Below are 16,292 nucleotides of genomic sequence, written 5' to 3'. Positions count from 1 at the left end.
GGCTTCTGGATTCTGATAAAAACTTTATCTATCATCATTGTGCCTTTTTGTGCCAAGTTGTTAAACCCTCCAACATAACAAAAATGACTTATGACCACCTAAAGGTACTGCTGTTCAATGCTAGAAGTTTAAATAAAAAAATGCACTCCCTGGAAGCACTCCTCACCCTGGAGAATGCAGACATGTATACAGTCATGGAAACATGGCTCAGAACCATGGAGAGCACCCTGGCTATCAAATGTTACAATGCATTTCATACATTTTGATCCCCCTCAACTCAGGATTAAACAAAGGGAAGAGGTGTCTCAGTGTTCATAAAGGATAAGAACACTGCAAGACTGATCCAACAACATGACTCGCTTGAGCTGCTCCATGCCCAACTAACCATAGGTGTGAACTCCTATCATATCCTTGCTAGCTACAGATCCCCTAACATAAGTCTGGAAAATCACACCTCCTACCTAAACCTACTGGAATCTCTTAATATTCAGCCTAACACCATACTTATGGGTGACATCAACTACCCCTCCATAAACTGGGGGACTTATAAGACCCATAATTCACTTGCTCAGAGGTATTTGGACTTTGTCAACACAAGCACCCTGGAGCAACTAGTTAGCCCCCCCTAACTAGAAGTACAAATATCCTAGACCTGGTACTCATGAACATGGATGGCTGCTGCTCCTTCCCATGCATAAACTCCTCCCTGGTAAGATCTGACCACAAAATTATCTCCTTTAGTATTAAAACTAACCTAGAACCCTCAACAAACTTCAAATCTGTTAACTTTACTAAGGCCAATTACCTCAAACTAAGTGACAGCTTATTAAACTTCCAAGTCCCTCTGAACACAGATGACACTGAGGCCTACTCTGTTCTATACACAAAAGCACTGTGCAACCACAATTATATCTTATCTGTTCTAAACCCAGAGGCGGCTCGTGGCATAGGACTGCCGGACTGCAGCCCCCTCAGAAAAAAAAGAAAAAAGTACCTTTTTATGTAGTCAAGTACTATTATTTTTTTTTTTTTACTGTGTCACTCAAGGAAAGCCTCAAATTCAGTTGCAGACTAGTCTCCGCGACTCGTAGTTCCTTCCGGGCTCGGCCAGTACGCGCATGCGCACTTTAACCGCCTCGGGTTGCGGCGGTTTAAATAAAGACTTTTTTTTTGTTTTTGCTGCAGCCCGGTGAGGACATTAAGGCATCAGTGTGATGCCCAGCAGTCTATGCGGTTCCAAACCACATAGAACTGAAAGGGGTTCGGACTGCGACGTCTGCAGGCAGTGCAGGCACGTACATGACGTGCCTGGCCTAAAATGCTGCTGACTGGTTGTCGCTCTCTTCCCGGGCTTTATGTGCTGGGAAAAGAGCGAGAATCAATCAGTTTCAAGACAGTGTGGACTGATTGAGTCAATTGCAAGGGAAGGATTCATTTACCTTGCCAATGGAATTGGATTTCTATTTTTTTATTTTTTTTTTTGGGCAGCCTATATTTTGTCAGCTCAGCTGCAGCCTGTGCTGAAGAAGATAGAAGAACAAGAACTGAAGAAAGAAGTAGAGAGTAGAAGAAGAAGAAGAACAGAGGAGAGTAAGAGAAGAGTAGAGTACACTACACTACAGAGAGTTTTCTTCTTGGTGGTAATGTATATTATTTTTTATTGTCCTAGCCAACTGCATCTTTTATTTTTAACTGTCAATTTGTTTATATCTGAACATAAAATGTGTTCATGATACATAGATTAATTTCATTTAATCCTGACAGCTGCCATGAACATTACTGTGTAGACTCTTCAAGTTAAAAAAAAAAAAAACACTGAAGAGTCTACAGTAATGTTCATGGCAGCTGTGAGCTGTCAAGATTAAATGAAATGAATCTATGTATCATGCATTGCCTTGTGTGTAAGCAAATCAAGTTAAAAAAAAAAAAAAAACACTGATTTGCTTACATACAACAATATACTAAAGGAAAAGGTCCAGTCGCCCTGACTTTTTTTCCATTGGTATATTGTCCAAGTTTAATTTTTTTTTTTTTACTAAAAAAAAATAAAGCTGTAGTCCCAACTCTGCACATACGAGAAAGACAGCATGAAGAAAATACAAGGAAAATCAGGTATGGTATTTAAAATTACATATACGTACCCGATTTCCCTTGTATTTTCTTCAAGCTGTCTTGGCATGGGTTATTGCTTAATTAACACACACCCTGGAGGGCATTATTGTGCTTACAGAATGGGCTCTATGTAAAATTGTTGTGTTTTACTTACTTATTTTTTTATTAAATACTATATAATTTTTTTTTATATATTTTGAATGTCAAATAGTTCCTCTGCCTAATGTTTCAAACTTTCTCTAGTATATATTAATGGTGCTGGAGGAAGCATTTTACATCAAAAATATTTAAAAAAAAATAGTATTTAAAAATAAAGTAAGTAAAAACACAACAATTTTACAAAGAGCCCATTCTCTCTCTCCCATACACAGTCTCCTCTGGTTTCGTACTGGCATTCACTCGCATAAGCTCAACTTCTTAGCACAAAAAATCTGGACAAAGCTAAAAATAATGGAGGACAAAGCCCCCAAAATAGGGACAAATTTTAAATACTGATCTTATAAACTTAGTTGCTAGAATAAAAGTATTGTATTACAATGCATTTTCTGAAAGATATAAATCATGAAACTCAAATGCTTGTCATTATTTAGTGAATTCACTGCTCACTGATTTGCCACAAAACTTCAGAAAACCACAGATTTTATGAGGAACAGACAAAAAATATGAGGCAAAAATCTGTACATTCTGTGAATATTTGGACAGCTGAGAGCTATGCACACAGGACCGCCCTCTCTCTCTCTTGATCTCACACACAGTCTCGTCTGCTTTCATACATGCATTCACTCACATAAGATCGCTCTCACTCTGTCCTGATCTCACACACACACACACACACACACACACACACACACACACACACACACACACACACACACACACACACAACATCCAGTCAGTTACATTCATGCCTCTGCTTTCACTCACACACGCAGACAGAAACATAAACATACTCATCACATACATACACATGCACACACTTTTTTCTTTTTATTTTTTTACACTCGATAAACAGCAAACGCACGCTTAGTTAGTGCACAGTAATGACGACCATTAGTTTTTCTGCAGTCCATGCTCTACAGCAGCTTTATATGCTGCTGTGAAGTGGCAGACTCGTTTTTGATTTGGCATTACTTGTACATAAATACCCTGCTGGAGAACATTTGTTCTCCAGTCAGGGTGCTGATGTACAGTTTGCCCATTCTCAAATCAGAAATAAAATTCTCCCCTCGGGTTTTGTCTTGTGCACTTAGATGAGACCAAAAGTGATCATCTTTTAGTCATCCTTGCTGAGTAACTGGAGCACAGCTGCATTGACTGACTTTCTTATTGTCAGTCAATAGAGTGTGATTATGGGGATGACGCATTTTAATGATTGAAATTATCCTAGCTTGGGTTTTCTCTTTTCCTGAGATACTACTGTCTCAGAGTTGGTACATATAAGTAGAAAGAGTTGTGGAAGATTTGTTACTTTTGAATGTACTTTGTCCTATTTAAATAAAAAAAAACAATGAAGTGAGAGTTTCCAAGGTTTTGTGTTTTGTGAGGCATTTATAATTTTTTTGGACTTTTATTAGGTAGCCAAACAAAAATGATGTGCAACCCATAAGACACACATAACATTCCAAAGGCTGCAGTTGAAAACTCTGATGCAGGACATGCAGATGACTGTTGACAGACAGATGGAAATCCACAGGCATGTTCCTATAAATTTAATGGAGAAAATGAACATTTATTATAAGAGAAAATATTATGGTCATACTCCCTCATATTTCCCTTACGTTGCCATTTGGCACAGCTGATATAAGGTGTTAACTTTACAGCAAGGTAAAGTGGCGAATGAATGAGTTATAACTCGTGCTCTCTGAAGCTAGAGTAACATGTGGCATGACTTCCTGACCCTTTTATGGATCAAAAGCAGTAAGAGTCTGTATTTCTAATGGCTCATACATGGAATACCCAAGGAAAGAAATACACTGCAGAACTGTCTGGAACCTGAATATGGATTATCACAGGCCATGGTAACTAATATGAGATTGTTTGTGCTTTCTGCACCCCCCCCCCCATGCCTGCCAATCATTAAGCCACTCCTCAGGATACTGAAATGATTGTTTCCTATATGAGGAACATACCATTACAATATGGGTGAATCTGTCCAGATGAAGACTGTCATCCAAGTAGCCATTAGGATTCTTTGTGTCCTTGTTCACTCTTGGGAGGATGTGAGCAATGCTGCCATTTCTACAGTAATCCCTGCATCACCACATGGGCTTCCAATACCCCACTTCTGTATATGTGCATGTGTTTCCTTTTTGAGACCATCTCCTGCTGTCCCTGCTCCTGGACCTCTTCCTTTAGCACTGCAGTAGCACAACAGCTGGTACTGAAGCCACTACACCCATCCATAGCCACTCATTTCCCATCCCCCTTCCCTGGCTTTTCTAATTCCTGCACTGCTATTGAATTTGACTTGTCTCTATTGCAGTCAGGGCTTTATTCCTCTGTTCCATATCCGGGGATGGTTACGTTTTGCACTTGAGATGTAATCATTTCAGTTTACGAACAAGACAGAATGTCTGTAAGACATAAAGATTAAAAATGAAAAAAGAAAAAAAAATAGCTAACACTATGGATGCCAAAGCTGCAAATGTTTACTCAGGTGAAACACATTAAAAATATTGTACTTTTTATAGCTTTTAGATATAATGTGACCATTACAAAAAGATGTTTGATCTATATGATACAGCATGACAGGAATATACAAACTTCCATAAGTAGGACATGAAAAATACATATGAGAAATACATACACAACTTAGCTGAAAGTAAAATAAGAATATTGTTTTACATGGTCATATACTTTCTCTCAACTGCTGATAGAATAGTGTTGAATACTGAATTTACCACTGACCACTACCAGCATAAGAATGAAAAGTACAATGACATTTAATCTTTTTGTATTCTTCTTATTTATCAGTTGCTGTAACACAGTTAAAATATACCAGCATTCTGAACACTGAATGTGCTGTTTTGCTTCTAAAAGCACATTCTCTGTAATTCCGTTTCACTTTTATCTAGTTTGCACATGAAGTGCAATGGGCCAAATATATTAAACAATCTGTACAGCAGTCTAGATGGTTAAAAACAACTATTTGCTAAAATCATAGTTATATTTATAATCAGGTTTTCAGTGTGCTTGTCTGCAACCTTTTTTTTCTTTTAAATGGTCAAGTTTCTGAGTTGTTTATAAAATTCTTATTGAGAGATGGTTATATGTGTGTGTTTACATATAATATATATATATATATATATATATATATATATATATATATATATATATATATATATATATATATCTAGGTTCATAGGTAGGTACTAGGCTATCTGCCCAAGGGCATTTATAAGCCTAACCAGAGTGTGTCGGCTTTCGCTGCCCCATTGATTAATTAACTGATCCTCTGTCAAACAGAGCCAATGAAGTGATCTCAGGGGTGTAGTTTCTGTTACCCGTCCACTCGTCAAGGTTTCTCTTGAAGAGTGTTAGTAAGGGGCTCTGCCTGATGTAATTTGGAATTTTTGACAAAGCATGGGGAGTCTCTGTGACAGGAATCTATCAAGCATGTTCTATTTATTGTTGTGGCAAGGTTTAGCTCACTAGAGCGCGTGGCTTGCAGTGACTTGGATTTCTTTAGGTGGAGCATGCCCATCAATTCTGAGTTGGACATGGCTTTGTAAGTCAGGCAGAGATCACCTCTGAGTAAGCAATATGCCACTGAGTACAGCCGGAGTTTTTTCAGTCGGGCTACATAGGACATATGTTTGAGACCAGTAATCCTCTTGGTGAGGTACTTTTGTGGTCTTTCCAGCTGTTGGAAGTTTCTTGTGAGGTACATCCTAAATGAGGCATTGTACTCTATGATGGATCTAATGAGTGATGAGTAGAAGGGCACTATAACCTCTTTATTTCTAGATGCGAACTCTTTAGTAATTAGATGGGCCACATAGAAGGATTTCCTAACTACTTTGGCAATATGATTGTCAAAGGACAGATTACTATCTGCCTGGGTCCCCCAGATCTCTTATTACCTCTTCTGTATTAAGGGGGCTGCCAACTATGTGGTAATTTGTGGGTGTTTTGTTTTTCCAAAACGGGATGACTATGCATTTTTTGGCATTTAGCTTGAGGCCATGACTTTGACACCAGGTGTCCGTCTCAGTAAGGCCCTTTTGGAGGATGTCCTTGTCAGCCGGAGAGTCAGTTATGGCTCCCAGTTTGCAATCATCGGCGAACTTGGTTAGCCATAGTCCTCCTGTGTTTGCCTGTACTTCTGAGAAGTATATACTGAACAGTAGGGGTCCCAGGACCGAGCCTTGCAGGACACCACTTGTGACTGGTTTAGAGTCGGACCTGGAGCCTGCTATTCTTACCGTGTGAGTTCTGTCTGTAAGCCAAGTGGCAACTCATCTCGTGACGTAGGGGTTTATGTTCAGGCTGGTGAGTTTTTCTGAGTTACCCAAGTGGGGAATGGTGTCGAAAGCCTTGGCGAGGTCAAGGTAGGCTGTGTGAACCACCTTTCCCTCATCTATAGCCTTGGTGACTGTCTCAAAGAAGTCAACCAGGTTTAGTAGGCATGATCTACCCTTAACAAAGCTGAACTGGGTCAGGTCAAGTGTTTGGAGGTTCCCAATGTCTTTGTTAATGAGTTCCATGATAATGCGCTCCATAGTCTTGCAGACCAGGCTAGTCAGGGTTATGGGACGATAGTTACCAGGGTCAATTATGGCCCCTCCTTTGTGGAGAGGAATAACTGTTGCTGTGCACCATTCTATGGGCACGTAGCCTGCGGAGAGGCTGAGGCTGAACAGTGTGTTTAGGTGGGGGGTTAGTTCATTCTGTAGTTCATGCAAGACGCAGCCTGGGAGACCATCTGGTCCCACTGACGCTGTGTTTTTGGCTTTTGAAAGGGCTGTTTTCACCTGTGTGTCTGTGATTTTTGGGACACTACACTTTTCCAGTATTGTTGTGGGCCCTTTTGGAGGTGAGAGGGGGAGAGGGGGGTGAAGTTTGCACTGAATCTATCTGCCAGGATGTTGGCAATATCAGTAGGTTCAGTATATTTTGTGCTATTTTGCACTAGTTCAGTGCATATCTGCGAGTTGTCACTTAGATTCTTAACATAGCTAAAGAAGGCTTTGTGGTTATCTTTTGAATCCTTGGCTATTTTTCTTTTGAAGTTAGCCTTGGATGATTTCATGAGGGACCTCAGTTTCTTACTGATACTGATCAGGGATGTCTTTCCTTCTTAGGATTTGCTTTTTTTCTGAACTAGTTTCCTCCTCCTATTGTATAGCCTGTTTATTGCAGGGGTCCACGAAACTAGTTCCTTCTTTTAGAGGAGTGAGTCTTGGTTTTGCTAGGGATGGCACGATCCATGCATCCTTGTAGGTGCTCATAGAGTGCATTTGTAAAGGTTTCTGCATCTTGGGCAGCATTATCCTTTAGCGTGGGGGCTGTGAAACTTACCACCTCTGTCTTAAGTAAGGTGAAGTTTGCTTTAGAAAAATTTTTTACTATGGTTTCCTTAGTTGGGGGTGGTGGTGGGGTGTGGACATCCAGAGTGATTAGTTTACGGTCTGATCTAACCAGTGACGGGTTGACCTCCGGTGTGGAACACCTGTCGCCCATGTTGGTGATGACCAGGTTTAATATGTTTTCACCTCTGGTAGGGAAGTCTACTAGCTGATCCAGGGCATTTGTGGTGATGAATTCCAGGAAGCGCTGGGCCTGGGAATATGTACTCAAGTAGTTTTCCCAGTGAATGGTAGGGTAATTGAAATTGCCCAATATCAGGGTGTTCGGTAGGACATTCATGTTTTCCAGTATCTCCAGAAAGGTGGAGTGGTGGTCCTGGGTCATGGAGGGTGATCTGTAGCAGGCCACAATTTGCATTGCAGATTTGCCCGATGTTAGTTGCACATGGATGATCTCAGAGGTATCATGCTGCTCCACTAACCTGGAGGTGTAGGTATCCTTGATGAATATGGACACACCCCCTCCTTTTGTGTTTCGGTCCATATTCTGTGGCTGAAATGTGTGGCATGAGTTGCAGCCCGGTAGTGCTGGGGAGCTCTCTGGAGCCTTGAACCAGGTGTCAGTTACTGCACAAATGTCGACGTTCTTCATACTGAGGAGTGCTTCGAGCACGTGCATTTTGAGATTTAAACTCCTGGCGCTGAGTAGCATAACCCTCAGTTTTTTGTTAATTGTGCTGTTCACGGGGGTGGGTTTGACTTTTGAGCCTTGCCTAAAAAAGGCACTATGAGGGCAGCAAGAGCCTTGGTCAGTATTCGAAAGCCTAGGGGTGACAGGTGGAAGCCGTCTTTTGGGAAGCAAAGCGGCTTGTCGAGTATGTCGTCCCAGGCTGACAGACACTGGATCCCCTTTGAATGACACCAGAAGCTTAGCCAATTGTTAAATTGATCATTTTTTCTTTATACTGAGGTAGCATTCTTGGTGAGGGCAGGATGCTACTCAGGGTCAGGGTCATATCAGCCTGGGCTACATGATCAGAGAGCTCTTCCATGTCTCTTTTCATGTAGTCCAGGGAGGTACATCTCAGGTCATTCACACCAACATGAACAATGACAGAGTCATATTTGTACTTGTTCTGGAGTGACCTGAGTGCTTGTGTTATGTGGTGGACTCTAACTCCCGACAGGCAGCTAACAGTAACCTTCTGCTTGTCCAGCCTAGTGAGTGGGACGTCAGTGTGCCTGACTGTAGAGTCACCTATTACTAGTGTGTTAGGTATGTTATTTTGCCTTAAGGGCTGTGACTGTGCGGCACACTGATTTTGTGTTTTATGTGTTGTCTGGTTTGTGACGGGAAGTGCAGGTTGTTTGGGTGTCTGCTTTGGAGGTCTCTGATGCTTTTGCAGGTTTTTACTTAGAGCCTCCGAGTATGATTTTGTGTATTTATGTGTATTTTTTGCCAGTGCTGATGTTTGTCGTCTCCCATTGCTGCAGTCCTGACAAATGGGTACTCCGCTGCCCACCATCGGCCCGAATACCAAAGGGCTAGAACTGGCGTCGGTCACGGGCGCCTGAGACTGACGTAAATACTTGTCAGTACAAATGCGCATGACCGACGCCATAACCTCAGTCTTTCTTCCCGCATGGTCCTCAGCAGAAGCAGTTTTTGCAAGTGCCGTTCGGCGTTCTGGAACTGTCGGTTTTCGAGTTTCAGATCGGATACCAAGTTGGCTAAGTACCCTGTTGGGAACATTTTTTGTCTTTTTCTTGCCTCAGTATTGCCGGATGTCAGAAAAAGTTAATAACTGTATTTCTTGTGGGAAACAGATTCCTCATAGGGATTACCATTCACTCTGCATTCCTTGTTTAGGGCCTGAGCACGACGTTGTTGGGTGTCGCTTTTGTGCTACTTTTAACAAGCGTACTATTAAACGTCGGTTGGACTGTGCTAGGCTGGTGTTTGGTAAGCGTTGTAATTATACCATGCCGTCGGATTCTCCGACGACTGGTTCTTCTAAGAAGCGCAAAGATAAGTCTTTGTGGTCCAAACAGGATGAGGTGTCCACTCCGGACGTCGGTTCTGTGGAACCTCTGACTGCTTCAGTGGCTCCTTCTGACAGTTTACCAGTGTGTCTAGGGGAGCCTTTGTTACTGCAGGAAGTGGCTTCTCCTGTGTTAGGCCAGGCTGAGGGTGCTTCTTTGTTGTCGGTGGCTTCCTCCCCTCATAGGGTAGTTAGACCTCCTCCTTCTCAGGGCAAGGGCCATTCTAAATCTAAGTCTATCCCTGCTGGTGCTAATCCCCAGGGTCCAGCTCCTAGGAAGCACATGTTAAAGATGGCTGAAGATTTGATTACTTTAATTAGGGGTTCCATGCCCCCCCCCTGTGAAGCGGCCCAGGATAGACACAGAGTTGGAGGGTCTGGTTCAGTCTTCCAATGAGTCAGATTCCTCTGTGGAAGAGCTTCAGGATTTCCCTCCCTATTCTGATTCGGAGGCTGAGGACACTACTCCCTCTGCGTCCCCTCCAGACGATTTTTCTTTCTCTGAAACTTTGCATTCCATGAGGGAACATTTCCAGTGGGATGGCCAGGATTATTCTGATTCTCGTAAAAGGCTGAGAGAATTCTTGTTTTTACCTCAGCACAGGCCTTTGGCTATTCCCCCTGTACTGGATGTTGTTCAGGATGTATTTTCTGAGGCTGCCCTTAACCCAGATTCTCTGCCCCCTGCCCCAGTTAAACCAGATAGATACTACAGGGTTCCGGAAGCTCACAAGTACTTGTATAAGAGTCCTAGGGCTGATCCAGAAACTATTTCTCAAGGCTCCAAAGGTGTTAAGGCTTCTGTGGTTAAGAATCCGGTTCCTCTGGACAAGGATGCTAGGGCCCTGGATAGGTGGGGTAAAAAACTGTATACCTCTTCTACTTTGGCTATGAGAGCTTTGAATTGTCAATTTCATATGCTCAGGTATCAGAATTATTTGCTAAGTCAATTGAAATGTAAAGTGGATGCTTTGTCTGAAGGTGTTGACTGTAAGGAGCTTCAGGATTTAGTGCATGCTTCAGACCAGGTTGGTAAGCATTCTTTGCAGTGTGGTTTTGATGCTTTACAAGCTTCTTCCAGGGTGGCTGCTACTAGTTCTGTTGTTCGCAGGCATGCCTGGCTTAGAGATCAGTCCTTGTCAGAGCATGTTAAGGCTCGCATTATGGATGCTCCTTTGCAATCTGATGTTCTTTTTGGCCCTCCAGTGGAATCAGTTTTGAAAAAGATGGAGGAAAAAGCTAAGTCTATGCAGATGGTAAAGGACTTCTTACAGGTTCAGCCCCCTAAGTTCAGTAGGAATTGGCCTGCTAGGGGATGGTCTTTTCCCTCTTCGGATTTTCATTCTAGGGGCAGGTCGAGGCGTGGTAGAGGTAGGGCTTCTTCTCAGGGCCCTGTTACTTCTAGGCCTTTGACTTCTTTTACCCCTTCTGCTGGGGTGGGCAGGGATCAGTCCTTTCGGAAGCAGTCCCAATGACCTGTGTCTTCAGCTGCCGGACTCTGCTTTGCTGGCGGCTCCTCTAGGGGGAAAACTGGGACTTTTCAAAGGGAATTGGCATTTGGTTACCCAAGACAAATGGGTATTGGACATTATAACTCGAGATTACAAGTTTTATTTTCACACATTCCCTCCTTTCAAAGGTATGCCGGATGTGCCTCATCAGCAAAGACTGGAAGCGCAGGCACAGTTTTTTTCTCTGCTCCGGTTGGGAGCAATACAGGCAGTTCCTTCTGTGGACAGAGGCACGGGGTTTTATTCCCGTCTTTTCTTAGTGCCAAAGAAGGGAAATACTTGGAGGCCCGTTCTGGATTTATCCATTCTAAACACCTTTCTGGACATTCCGAAATTCAAGATGTTGACACTGCAGCAGCTGTTGCCTATGCTAGGCAGGGATCACTGGATGGTGACTTTGGATCTCAAGGAGGCCTATCTTCACATTCCTATCAGGCCCAGTTGCAGGAAATTCCTGAGGTTTCGGACTGGGAATTTGCATTATCAGTTCTCTGCGTTGCCCTTTGGCTTATCTACTGCGCCCAGGGTATTCACAAAAGTCCTGGCTCCAGTAATAGCTTTTCTCCGGCTAAGGGGAATTCAAATTTATCCTTATCTGGACGATTGTTTGATACTGGCTCAGGGCAAGCACGAACTTCTTCGACATCTGCAGTTTGTGATGACAGTTTTCAGATGCCTAGGGTATTCTGTGAACGAAATAAAGTCCAGTCTAGTACCCTCACAGGAGATGTGTTTTCTGGGTGTGAGACTGAATACAGCTACTCAGATGGCATCTCTTACCCCGGACAAACAAAGAAATCTTCACCTATACTTCCAACAGCTATCCGTAATGTCCAGGCTGACTGCAAGGACAGTCCTTCAAGCCTTGGGGTTCATGGCATCTTGCATTCTAGTACTTCCCAATGCCAAACTGCATATGAGGAAGCTACAGTGGTATCTCAAAAGCGTTTGGACTCAACACAGCCACGATTTGGATACTGTCATTCGGATTCTCCCTTGCATTCAGAAAGAATTTGTGTGGAGGGCTCAGGAATGTCACCTAAACAAGGGACTCTCTGTGACCCAACCGGAGGCAAGTCAGATATTAACGACAGACGCCTCAGAGTCAGACTGGGGAGCTCATTTCAAAGGAAAATGGATTCAAGACCTTTGGCCCCCGGAGTTGCTTCACTTGCATATCAACATGAAGGAGATGCTGGCGGTTCAATTTGCCTTATAAGCATTCAAGGATCTACTTCGACCGGGACTGGTGTTGATTCGAACAGACAACACAACTGTCATGTGGTACATCAACAAGCAGGGGGGTACTCATTCTTACCCTCTTTGCAGACAAGCAATGCTGTTATGGGAAACTGCTTTGGATCTGCACATCACTCTTCGAGCACAGTTTCTGCCAGGAGCACAAAATTCGTTAGCAGATGTTCTGAGCAGACAGATGGTGGATCCTCACGAATGGAAGTTGGATCCTCAGGTATTTCGTCAGTTGACCATGGCTTGGGGAACTCCAGACATAGATCTGTTCGCTTCTCCTCTGAATTCCCAACTGCCTCTGTTTTGCACAAGGCTGTTTCATCCGAAAGCCTGGAAAATAGATGCACTATCCTTCAGTTGGAGCAACCTTCACGTGTATGCCTTTCCTCCTCTGCCTCTTCTTCCACAGGTCCTGTTGAAAGTCAGGAGGGACAAACCTTGCATGATCCTTATAGCGCCGGATTGGCCTCGTCAACATTGGTACCCTCTGCTGAGGAGCCTAATTCACGGGACACCTTGGCCATTGCCGCGGATTCCTCACTTATTGTCTCAGGAAAACAATCATTTTCTCAATGTCAGGGTGCAATCCCTACATCTGACAGCCTGGCGCATTCAGTTTTAGAGGATGAGGGCCTTCAGCTCCCTCAACAAGTTTTGGATGTCCTTTTGGAAGCCAGGCGTCCTAGTACTCGGAAAGTTTATGCTGATAAATGGAAGAGATTTTTTCTTTGGAGTTCAGCTAAAGGCCTTGATGTCACATTGCCTAATTTGAGTTGTACTTTGCAATATTTGACTATGTTACTGGACAAGGGTTTGTCCTTCTCTTCTATAAAAGTGCATGCTGCAGCTATTTCTGCTCACTATGATGGTGATCCTCCTTTCTTTTCACATCCTTTGCTTAAACAGTTTCTTAGAGGGGCGAAGAATATAAGACCCCCACGATGGGCTCCTACTCCTGCCTGGGATCTTAATTTTGTTTTGGAAAAGCTGACTCTGCCTCCTTTTGAACCTGCAGCTATGGCTGAATTGAAGTTGTTGTCCTGGAAGACTGCTTTTTTATTGGCTGTTACTTCTGCTAGAAGGGTGTCTGAATTACAGGCTCTCATGGCAGTGGAACCTTTTCTGATTTTTCACCAGGACAGAGTTTCCTTGCGTACTAATCCTACTTTTCTGCCTAAGGTAGTTTCTAATGTGGCATTGAACCAATCTATACATTTGCCTACTTTTTATGCTAACCCCCAAAATGAAGGGGAAAGAGTTTTGCATTCTTTGGATGTGCATAGGCAGTTACGGTATTATTTGTTCAGAACCAATGAGTTCCGGAGATCTCAACAGTTATTTGTTTCATTTGCTGTGGCTTCAAGTGGGAAAGCTGTCTCGAAACAAACTATTTCCAAATGGATCGGCCATTGTATTGCTTTTTGTTACTCTCATCATGGTAAGGAGGTTCCAGTTGGGATCAGGCCTCATTCTACTAGGGCTACGGCCACCTCTACTGCTTTTTTGAGAGGGGTAGCTACGAAAGACATTCTAGAGACAGCTACTTGGAGTTCTGTACATACCTTTACAAAGCATTATCATTTGCCTCTTTATTCTAGGTCTAGGGCTGGGTTTGCCACTGCAGTCTTACAGGGCATGTCTGCAGCTCCTCCTGCTATTTAGTTGGCCAGCCTCCCTTTTTCCGTTGCTCTGGGATTCTACCCATTTGTCAGGACTGCAGCAATGGGAGACGACGAACATAGTACAGTTTTGTACCTACCATAAATGTAGATGTTCGAGGATCTCCATTGCTGCAGTCCTATTTTCCCTCCCTCCTTCCCCCTTTTTCTTTTTACGTTGGGGTTTTTTGGGTGGTGTTTTCTTTTTTGCATTCTGACGTCTGAGGCAAGAAAGACTGAGGTTATGGCGTCGGTCATGTGCATTTCTACTGACAAGTATTTACGTCAGTCTCAGGCGCCCGTGACCGACGCCAGTTCTAGCCCTTTGGTATTCGGGCCGATGGTGGGCAGCGGAGTACCCATTTGTCAGGACTGCAGCAATGGAGATCCTCGAACATCTACATTTATGGTAGGTACAAAACTGTACTTTTTAGTAGGTCTGTGTGCAGCTGGAGTTGTGGTGCAAGTGTTAACCTTCTCTTTTTGACTGTTTATTCCAATCTTGGGTGGAGACAGCTTAGCTTTCAGTTTGGCTGTATAATTGCATCTCTAGCATATGTTAGTGTTTTGTGGTAGGAGTAGAGGGTTGTCTGTGTACATGAGGCAGTTGTAACATTGCCTCAGGATACCCAGATTCACCAGCTGGACTGGAGAGTGCACCTGAAGTTGCCCTTTGGTCATGCCTAAATAGTAGGGTGAGCTGCTTAGTTGCATGGTTGGTGATGGGTGAATAAAGTGCCTTGCCCTGCTGGGCAATCAGTGTCAGGGTATATGACTGCTTGCTATTAGGTCTGAGCAAGTGCTGGGCTGTAAGATGTTTTTTGAGTGCCTAGGTTGAGAGTTAGACTAGTTTCAAGGGAAAAACTGAAGAGGAGACTTAGTGGAGCCAGGAATAATTTAACCGTAGCTAACCGGCACTGCCCGGTGCACAAAACCATGCAACATTATAGTAGGGAAATGAAAGAGATAGAAATTAGCCCAAAATGGCAAATAAACTACTAACTTTTGGGCTGGAACCACTCCTCCAGGGACAGATAGGTTGCTCAAAGCTCCCCTCTCTCACAGGTGAACAGAGAAACTTCCTTCTATCCAAGTAAGGTATGGGCAACTCAGAAACTAGTATCACAGCCCTGAATTCAACACTAGCCTGAAAACTGGACTATACTAGCTTAGAAAGGTGGGAAAGAAGGATTTTTTTTTTTTTTTGAAAAGATAAGGCAAAAACAGTAAAAAAATACACTTAAAACAGCTTTAAATGACTACAAACTATCAGAAAAGGTGATCACACTTTAGTGTGTAGCCTACACCAGTTAAACAAATTATTTAAACAAAAAACAACTTTTTAAAAGTGCAGGCAGTCAAATTAGTACAATATGTGAAAAAAACAAGCTTTTAAATCACAATAAATGCTGGAAAATCTGCGTTTAGGCAGAAAACAGTTAAGTACAGCAAGAAAGTACAGAAAACTGATACTTAATCACTCCAAAGTCTCTCTCCTAAGCTAGAAGGCTTGTATCAGTTTAAGGCTTTCTAGTGCTACACAGTAGGTTAGTTACAGGAAAGATGGGAAACAAGCGCAGATGTGGTCTTTTAAACCAGAAAGTTGAAAGAGACGGACAAACTGTCCAAATGGTCAATAAACTACAATTTCTGGGCCAAGAACCTCTCCTCTCATGGTAGACAGGCTACCTAGTGCTTACCACTCCCACTGATAAGCTAGAAGGCTTTCCTCCAACATATAAAGTCTGGCGGGGCTCAGAAGCTTACCAACAGTCCTGGATACAGCAACTCTGTATTTGGACTAGGCTAGTTACAGGAAAGGTGGGAAACAAGCGCAAGTGCGGCTTTTAAACCAGAACATTGAAAGAGATGGAAAAAAACTGTCCAAACAGCCAATATCTACAATTTCTGGGCCAGGAACCACTCCTCTTGTGGTAGATAGGTTACCTGATGCTTACCACTCCCACTGATAAGGTAGAAGGCTTCCCTCCAACACAGAAAGGCTTGGGGGGCTCAGAAGCTTACAAAGAGTACTGGAATACAACAAATCTGTACCTGGACTAGACTAGTTACAGGAAAGGCGGGGGAGGGTAGCCTAATGGTTAAGTTGTTTGCCTTGCAAACACAAGGTGCAGGGTTTGAGTCTCACAAGGGACAATTGGCTAGGCTTAAAATGGCTCGCAAGGGCAG

This window comes from Protopterus annectens, chromosome 5.part0 (genome assembly GCF_019279795.1).
Source record: "Protopterus annectens isolate FY-2018-M chromosome 5.part0, PAN1.0, whole genome shotgun sequence".
Classification (NCBI taxonomy): domain Eukaryota; kingdom Metazoa; phylum Chordata; order Ceratodontiformes; family Protopteridae; genus Protopterus; species Protopterus annectens.
Note: the sequence above shows the minus strand (reverse complement) of the source record.